The sequence below is a fragment of the Saccoglossus kowalevskii genome, chromosome 13 (genome assembly GCF_978046115.1).
Source record: "Saccoglossus kowalevskii chromosome 13, keSacKowa6.1, whole genome shotgun sequence".
Taxonomy (NCBI): domain Eukaryota; kingdom Metazoa; phylum Hemichordata; class Enteropneusta; family Harrimaniidae; genus Saccoglossus; species Saccoglossus kowalevskii.
Window position 1 is genome coordinate 27,171,986 of NC_140653.1, and position 10,557 is coordinate 27,182,542.

The window sequence follows — 10,557 nt, forward strand, 5'->3', positions numbered from 1 at the left end:
TCAGCCTTGTCTTCAATTTTGTTTATTGTCTCTGGCGTACTCCTGCCATATATGAATTCTCTAACAGTTAAGGGAAACATATTTAAAATAAAGTACGACGGGGGCGTTCGCTTAAATAGTGAACTTGATTTTGTCTCGCCATTATTGCACACACCACTTTCTCTTCCTTGCTGACCATCAGAAATGAACGGATTTAGTACAATTTGGGGACGTTATGTTGAAATGAGTTTTTCGCGAATAGAGATTTACATTATCGTGCGATAGTGTAAATCTATGACGTCATAAAAACCTTTAATTCTGTTACTGGTGATTCATAATACACAAACATATGTGAGACCTAGTCTTTCGAACCTTATTGTTTAGGTAATACAGATTTCACAGCCCCGTCCTTGCTTCCATCGTGCGATAACGTACAGTAAGTTGCCCTTTACTCCTTAGTTATATAATAATAATAATAACTCAAAGCTGATATTTGTTGAACAATGAAGTCATTGAACCGTCGCCAATTTATGTGATCTATGCAGCACACGTTTACAATTTGTAGCTGCCAGATGCAGATCACTCAAAATACGTAATATCATGCAGATACTAGCAGAACGATAAAGATCCATTCATAGTATGTCGATTACAATAAATTGAATCATGACGTCCGATCATGTTTGTGTTTCGAACTCACGAACACGCCATAATGTGACATTATTTAATTATTATATGCTTACTCTGTATATGCTCAATAGGCAACTTATTTTTAAAAAAACGTTGAATGAAAAACAGTGAATGTATTTTTCCATAGACAAACAACAGGGACCTACCCCTTCAGAAACATTAGATAACATATAATAACAGTTAGCTTTTAGCTTAATAAATGCCATTTAACTTTTCTTATCTAATCAAATTGTCTCTCAATATGCAAGACACTGTTTGTTTCTTTCTATTTACTGAGTATATAGCATTTGAGGATGTAGTAGACGTTTTCTGGAAGTTAAATTCCCGCTATATATTGATATAGAAGAATTGCCTTAAACCATATCAAAATTCATGAAAATATTTCACACTTATTAAAAATCAATGTTGCGTTAGATGGGACTTTTACATAGGCACGTGATTGCTAAATGAGTGAATCTTTTATTAAATATTCAAAGGAGTACTGTGAAGAAATTAAGCAGGATATCACAAGTTGTTTTCTTGTAAAGTGTAGAATAAAATAATAAGCGAGTTTGTATAACATTTTTCCTAAAAGTCTGTGTGACTTTTGATTTATCATTCAGGCAGTCAAAATTCTTTAGTATCTGTGAATTTATCAAAAATGTCTTACTTTCTTTTGAATCTACAATCTCTTGATGGAGTGAGGGAATTTGATATATGTTGATCTCAGACTAATTTGCATATTGATAGATGAGTAACTTAGTTGCTGCATTAATTTTTGAATGGTCATGACATTTGCTGTTCCCATTGTTTGTTTTCCAGTAAAACGTAGATGATTGGCGAATCATTTAAAGATGTTATACTAATATTTTTATTCGACTGTGCAATGTATTAACAGTTCAACATACATGCAAATTTAGCCATTATTAAAATGATGGGTGTCAACTTTATAGGTGTTTTATGCGCGTTCCGTTTACAGCAGAACTCTGAAATTGTAGGGGAGTAATTAGACATTGCAATGGACTCTAGGCAAGTATAAAATGTTCATCTTTCTCCAAGACCTACATCTTTAAATATACATAAGCTGCGTTTCGCCATCTGCTTTTGTATTAATGTATGTAACCCTAAACCAAATTTACCTTTGTAGTAAAGACTAGTAAACAATTGGTAACACATCTTTTATGTGTGTGTATGTGCATGTGTGTGATAATATAATGCAACTAGAAGGCTTTGTATTTGAACAATTATTTCAGCTGTCTAGATAATGTTTTTATATTAGTGCATACCCTGACTATTTTAACATTTTACCCAAAAATGTATTCATCAAATACAAAAATGGGGACAATGAACTCATTGTTATATTATATCCTCGGAAATGTTATTTTGCTCTTACTCTTTGGCCATGCGTCATATTTTATACAGGAAATCAATTTGTTTATAAAATTGCTTTAGTTTCTGTAAACGTTCGGAAATATTAGAAGAAAATATAACCGTATTTTACATAATGGCAATGCTTCTCATATTTGCCTTTAAAACTAACATTAACTACAACAAGAAAGCTATCAGCGATTGCACATCAATCAGCATTGTTTCACAAGGAGTGTGAATCGGTTATCTATTGATTGGAGAACCATGGTGTACCAGTCACTTTTAACTGCAGTATTGCACAACACAATTTGACACTTAGACTACATACAAAAAATAACTTTGACAGAAACATTTCTAATATTAATATTAAACACCATTAAGAAAATGAAATTTGTCGGAAAAGTATAAAAGAACTAGGGATTTCAGCTTTGAAACTCTGAAAACAGTCGATTATCAATGATACATTGCAGACAAATTGAGGCAATTATAGTGCCATGAACATAAATACTTGTAATGCTATATGTTCCGAGGACTCAGTTGGATTAACTTTTAATATAGTTGCGTTATGTTTGGATTAAAACGCGACTATATAAAGGGTTGCAATTTGATTTAAGTTTAAACATAATTACATTGCAATTCAATAGAGAATTGTGTTTTAATTATGGTTTACATAAATAAAAATGCAACAAAGTAGTAAAATAACACCATATATTCTGTGACTTAGGGTTAGTAAAGGGGTAGGTATAGTACAGTTATATTAACAATAATATAAACGTATTAATACGTTGAATTAACTATTAATATAAATCATGTTTTCCCAGGAACTATGGAAAACGGAAAGTGTGCATGGGCTTCGGAAGTTTGTATATATCTGTATTTTGTCCTCGCAACGCTAGTAATGCAAGTACACGTAATAAATACACAGGTACAATGTTTGAATGACATATTTTGTTCTATCGTAGCGTATTTATGTGATTTTAGAAACCATACAAAACTCATACACATATAATTCAGAAGAATAGTTAAAAATAATCCGTCGACAAATTAGCATACACATAATGTTTCTAACTCTACACTAATACGTGATACTTTTGGCACTCTGATCCAATCATCATTATATAGCCGAAGCTTACGTAATTATAGAAGGGCGATTAATCAATCAACTCTCAGTACCTATATCCTAAATTTTCCGGATTGTAAAGTCAATTGGAACAATCATTGTTCCCCATAATCAATATGAGGTGAGTGAAAACGAACCTTACTCGTCAATTATAAACTGTTGTGTTTATTAGCAAAGACATCCCACGCCTTAGTACTAAGTAATATTCCATGTTTTATGAAATTGCATTGCGAGTTGATGTCCGAATAATTCTGAGTCCGTATAGAACTCTCTGGATATAGTAACGATTTCATTGGGTGGGGAAAATGTTTTATAGTGTTTTGAAATCTGTGAATGGGTGTCAAATGTCAGGATCGACCCCCTTCAGGCAGAAAGTGGAACTAGCATATATAATTTAAAGATGGAAACACTATTTACTCTATTTGTTATTTTCGCCACTAGTCACAGATTCACAATTGATTAACCAGAAAGTGTTCGTCTTCCCAGAGATAAGGATCCAAGTACATATCTCCGGGGCTCTGCAATGTATTTACGACTAAAAACCTCTAACGACATATTAAATCTAGATACCCACCGTTTCAATGAGTCTTGCCATATTTTCCATTTAAATATTAATTGAACTTATATTAAAATGTCAAACATCGTATATTCGAATATTCCTATTATTTGGTTATGGTATTTATTTATTAATTAAGTAGTCAACATAACATTATGACCCTGTTCAGTTTTGCGGATAAAACATTGTTTTATATAGGAGTAACAATGACAATATGCTGTATTTAAAATATCATAACATTCAAAATTAAACATTTTCATATGCAACAATCCTATACATTCCTCGCAGGTATACTTTGCAATTTGAGTAATTATTGACTGTATCAGATTCTAAATTTACTGTTTGTACTTGGGTGCAACGCTGTCAATCTGTAAACACTGCATCACTAGCAATAATCACAACTATACACAAATGATGGTTCCCCGTTCAGATTATTAAAATGGTTTCTAGCGAACAATATTTTTTTAATATAACTGACAGTGTTAATTATTAAAGTTGGCATTTTGACTCTAAGCTACATGCAAATGTTGGCCTTTATCGTATGTGAAGCGATGATATTAGAGTGTTCTAGTTATCTAGGTATTCATACAACATATAGACAACACGCGATATCGTTTGACCTCGTGGTAATTGTTAATGGTTTCTCACAAAGCCATTTTGTTTCTCCCGTAATAACTGCGAATAACCAAGTATTCATTTGACACAATTATTAATTACATTGACGTTTGCAATGGTGATTATAGTATTTGGCTCATCATATTAGCAACTACATAACACGTAAATGCAATCTTTGTATTCAAGTAATGTTAAGTAATTAGGTCTTGGTCTGTTTCTTGGCGAAGTGGTTTCAGAAATTTAACAATATAAGGTCATTATTATGCTACGTTCGTGTTCAGTTAGTTTAGATTTGTTTTATGTTATTTGTCCGACCTTTTCAAAATTCGCAATTTATATTGCGATGATGAATTTTGTTTTATAACACAACACACACATCCGTCATCCCGCATAACGCCTCATAAAACATATCCATTATGCAGCTCCATAAATTAAATAATATTTCTAAATCGTTTATCTCTGATTGCATCTATTCACAGATACATGTATATATATATGAATGTGTGTAAGTGTCTTTGCCCTTTGTACCACGAGCAAGGGTATGATTGTTTTGCTATGCAATTATTACTGGTAGATGTTATTGCAATGGTATCCTCGATCAAATGGTGACCGATATCTTGTTATTGTCCCTTTTAAAAGTGTGCAATTTCTCCGACAATGAGCCAACAACTATCACATTGGTTACATAGATAAATGAAACAGACAGGAAAAAATGGTACACTATTTAAGGGGGAAAACGAGTCTCGTGGCACTTTCAATATCAAAGAGATCTCGGCGGCCATTTCCGTCTAATGTCTATAGACAGTTGTTATATATTGTATTTGCGTATTGTGGCCGTGAGCTGCAAACGTTTTATGTTGGCAAATTGGTTTGTATTTTAAAATCCGTTTACTAATGAGCCAAATGACATTTGTGATACCAATAAAAAAGCACGGAATGATATGAAAGGTCACATGCTCTTTACAAATGGCATGATAAATAACATGCAAATTGGTAGAAATGAGTGATTGCTTGAAACTAAATTTATCCTCCAGCAGTGTATGTTTTACTCACTTGAGCATGGCCTATCATAAAATTACAGCCATTTATATTCATTTGGTATCACAAATTTCAGTATTACATGAAATAATATTCATCTGAAATAACCACCAAAAAGACAGTTTGTGTCGCTTTAAAATCTCTTCTTTTGATTTGAATGGGTGGAAACCAGGATGAGAATGAGATGATTGTGAATATGATTGCCCTATTAACTGAGCATATAACGAGTGATTGAAACTATTAAATCTATACATAACGTAAAGCCAGTCAGGATGATTGGGTACTATAATTTTGTATATTTGTACGCCAGTATTGAAAGCCTGCTTCCCATTTCAAATGATCACACATAACTACATCGCGGTAGAAAAAAATGACAGATAAACGTTCATGAGGAAATTGGAAACGTTTGGCTATCACAGTTTACATTGTGATATGTGTTTCTGAAAAGGTTCAAGTTAAGGATTCGAAACTCAATTCAAATGTATGAGAGTGTAATTGCAACTGACTACTACTACTGCTGGGACCGACTGACGAGGATCATGAAGTCTAACTATATGCTTCGGTTCGTGTGCAGGTCAATGTTAAATGCTTGTCAAACACACATCGATTTTAAAAGAGAGATCAAAAGTTGAGGTTTTGACAAAATTAAAAAAGCCGACTAATGTCTTATCAATACATACCAAATATGAAAACGAACTTTATGAATTCATTGATGAAAATAGTTTGATTTGTTTTGATTTTTTTCTACTATATATTTCAAAAATACCGATCCCAAAAATCTAAAGAAACAGTTCTAATGTTGTTTAAGGAATGTCCATAAATATCCAGAATGTGTCAACGTCTCTTTATGTTTGTACACCAAGATAATGATTTGGACTTCAAAATGTTGACTGTAAATAAAGTAATGGCGGCCATTTCTTGGAACTTTTTTATTATTTGTTTTGAATTTAAGTAAATCCTTTATCTCGAGTTTATGTGTGATATCATAGAGTGAACAATTATATATTGTGATTGATACTGTACTTGACTTTGAGTTTTACAAATAAATAAATTTCTTCTTTTTCTAAATATTTCATTTAATTTTCTGTTTGATATGTTCCTATTATATTCAAAAAATTCTTTTCCCGTAATACATTCTACAAATACTCAGTAATGCACAATTTTAATTCGGTTCAAACTCATTTTCATTAATAAATACATTGAAATCCGATGTTGCAAACAAAAAATATGGAGAAGCGGGTTATTTTCTTGTTGAATATTACGAATTTGCAGGCCTCGCCCGTCAACAAAACTGATCGCTCCCTTAATATAACATAAACTAATCCACATTTGAACAAAGATCGAAAATGGCGTCTTATACGTTAGACCATGTCACTGTGTCAGACCGTAGGTTTGTCATTTTCATTTAGATAATTCCATTTGTTTCTGTATATAACATATGTTTTCCACTAATGTTTATTGTCAGCGCAGTTTCCAAAGCTGGCAGAATATTTACAAAGTGGCTAGTACAGTGGAACATGCAATTAATTGGCTAGCTTGTCAGTAAACCACAACGAATAAAAGTGGTTTGTAGGTAAGCTTGAGGGATAGAAGTGGGCTTTGTTCGTAAATCAGGAGTAATGAATAAGTGGTCTGTGAGAGAAATATGGAAAGTGCTGGTGGATACCAGTAAACTGGTATTAAAACCGAATTTAGTTATAAATAGGAATAACTAACAAGTGACATATTTGTTGGCTGGTACATTATAATAGTATGCAGTCAAGCCAGAATCAAATCGTTTTTTTAGAAATTGAAACAAGCAGTTTCCTTGTTCTTTTGGGGGATTGCTGGAACTCTAGAAAGTAATTGCTTTTGTCATATTTTTTTACATATTTTAGTTGACTATATGGCTGTCATATACAATATCGTATACAGTCATATTTAAACTACTATAGATATTTCAAATATGCTGATATTTCTAGAAAAACACAGAAAATATTCACATTCAGAAGAAGGAAAATACGATATCGTTTGGACATATTTCCAATATTCAAATTATCCCATTTTCTCCATACAATCGAGGAACGATATGAATAATATACTCACTCCACGAATGAAGCGCGTCGAACACCTGACGATAGATCGTAGTAATTGTGTCACTGTACACATTCAATATTTAATCAACAAAATGCAAATATTGATCATGGTACGCAAAGTAGAAAGTGATCACCTGAGCATTATCACCTGGGCATTATAGTTGGTTCTCGAATGTGTGTAGTGAAAATAATAATATAAAAATAACTGTTCGAAATGTTTGGGTATTATTATTCGAAAATAACATCAAATACCTATTTTTTGTGGTCGCTAAGATTAAGATTAAATGAATATATGTTTTGTCAATGTGACCCGCTGTTTTGGTGGTTCGTTTAGTCCCCCGTAAACCATCACATATATCAGTGTATTTGCATAACATTATCAGCTGAAAAAATATGTATGTCGACTGTTTGTGTAAATATTATGTGTAACTCTCATCGACGTCGACGCGCTAACAATAATATCAATGTCTTTTGTCTTAAGCGTGCCTCTGTGCGTATATACAATTTTCGAAAATTCGGGATAATTAAAATAAACTCCCCACCGGCAATTATTGTGTCTGACAGGGTCAAATAACCGATTAAATAATCGACTTTTACATATACATTATTTTTAGATTTGACCATATTCACGCCGTTCAAACAATCATTCCAATCTTACTTGGAACAGAATGATTAGCCTAAACAATATGAATATGAGTTAAGCGTAACATTTTAAGGATTCCTTTAACGACACTGTCTGAATTTTATATGGTCATTAAATCTAATATACGGAATAGTATAGAGCTATCAAGTTCAGTAATAATTATTTGTAAGATTATTCGCAAAATACTGATCATTAAACAAAAGAACCTGTAATTAGCGTCTTGTGCCGGATTTTCAAAATGATTGCAAAAAAGATTCAGCTGAAGTTTGACAGTGGTGAAACTACAACGCTACCTGAAAAGACACCACAAACCGATAGTCATTCGAACTAATGGTGCGTATTAACTAGGAAACCTGACACTTTCTAAATAGTAAATCATTAGTCGTCCAACACGGCACATGCAATGTAATCGCAATACACCCACAAGACCATATCATGTAAAAGGAATGATTAAATGAAAAAAAACACGAGACTGATAGACCGTTATTATTTTAATCGATACTTCCGCTGTAGAACATAGATACTAAAAATAAAAGTGACAACTGATATGGAACATAAATGGCTCATTGACGTGGCATAGGCCAGTATCATTTTAATTGGAGGCAATATAGCAGAACGTGCATATTATAATTAGTTTTAATATTTCTGTATATTGTATATATATTACGAGAAATATATATTGCAAGTCACACACATCAATTGGCATACATATAATGTCCTCCCTAGTGTGTGAACTTTATACCCTTTGAACACCATGAGGTTTTCCTACCTTAACTAAATTTTGGCATAATGGTTTGAACTTTTTTTTGATATTTTCTATAATCTTTTTTTTAATATTATATAATATAATATATTATATAATGTTATATTATATAATATTAACAGTACATAATCCTTTATTGTCTATATGTCAAAGTATTGAAAAAAAGATGAAAAACGTTTATGTTGATTTGTTGATTTGTTGATTTGTAGCATAATTTGAAACTTTCACATCGGTTCATTGCAGAAAGCAGGTAAAATTTCAAATATAAGTGTATTTCTAATCGATTATATTAGGATACATATATGGTGGTTTAATTCAGGGTTGTTTTTGGAAAACAAATTAAACATTGCAGTACATTCGGAGTTTTCTTTTTTATTGTACAGTTTAAAAAATAGTATTTTAGACAACGCTATATATATTTAGATCTATCTTTGAAATGATGTTTCATGAATCATTTCAAATATAGGTGCATTCTCTTATTCATATGGATACATGTCATGAAAAACGTTCTTCTGCTAAAAGAAGATTTCTGTAATTAAAGTGGTGCATTTTTAATGTATGAAGTTATATGTGTCATATTTCAAATCCAAGATATTCAGATGAGATTTATTATGCAAATTGTCGAACATTATCAGGTATCTAGTACATTTGGTTGTGGGTGAATTTTCGGCATCTTAGAACTAGACTTTTCAACCTATGATTCGAATACCTCTTTCTTTAACAGCAAATTTTGTGTGAATAGGCTAGCTGAAAATAAACTGAAAACTGGAAATATTTTTATACCTGTATCTTAGCTCCCTTCCCTATAAATTTATATGACGACATTTGTTCCCACTGAGTTCAAGCGCACTTCGTCCGTACTAGTTTTGTTGAAGATATTCCGAAACGCAGGTTTTAAAAGCGCATTGCATGGCGTAATAATGAGCTCAGGCGACATCATGTAAATCATGAGACAAACATTTAAGTACTCAGTGCAGCATATTTAAATACCGAACATTCTGTGAATGCACAATTCGAGTTTACGAATGGCTGATTACATTTCACTTAACCAATTTTATCTTATATTCATTTCCTGTGTCTGTATAGTATGGCTAGAAGGTACATCAAATTATATGTTACAGTATCAGATCATTAAAGTGAGTGTTACAATGTAGGTATATTATTCTGATCAGAGTGAATGTCTATGTAATGCGTCATTGACTCTATTGGGAATGTTCTTGTATACGTATAGGATCATTGCCAAGACTATGTGCCGTGGATAGTTTATTCTATTGCAGTATGCCTCAGCAAAGTTTAATGACTTTGAAACATGACTATGGTGGATTTTCAGGTGAACGTAATTCTCATCGCTATACTAGTGTATCCTAATATACGACCTTCAGTCATGTGGTCGGATTTGTTTCATTACTACATATATACTCGCAATAGTCATTATAAATATTTGATCGATATGTATGTTACATATACGTCATCTTCGTCGTCGTAGACATTAGGGAATAATTATCTTTTCAAATCCATTTGATTGGGTTGTGTGACATAAGATAAAAACATTATATGACCAGTATGAATGATAACTTCTCATTAAATTCAATTTATTTGAAAAAAAACAAGTCACAATGATATACATATAATTAAGTTGTTAATATCATATTTAAATTTATGTCATTCATACTGAGACAAGATATCAAACAAACGACGCAAATATAATAATGTGTGTATGCCTGACATAAGTGT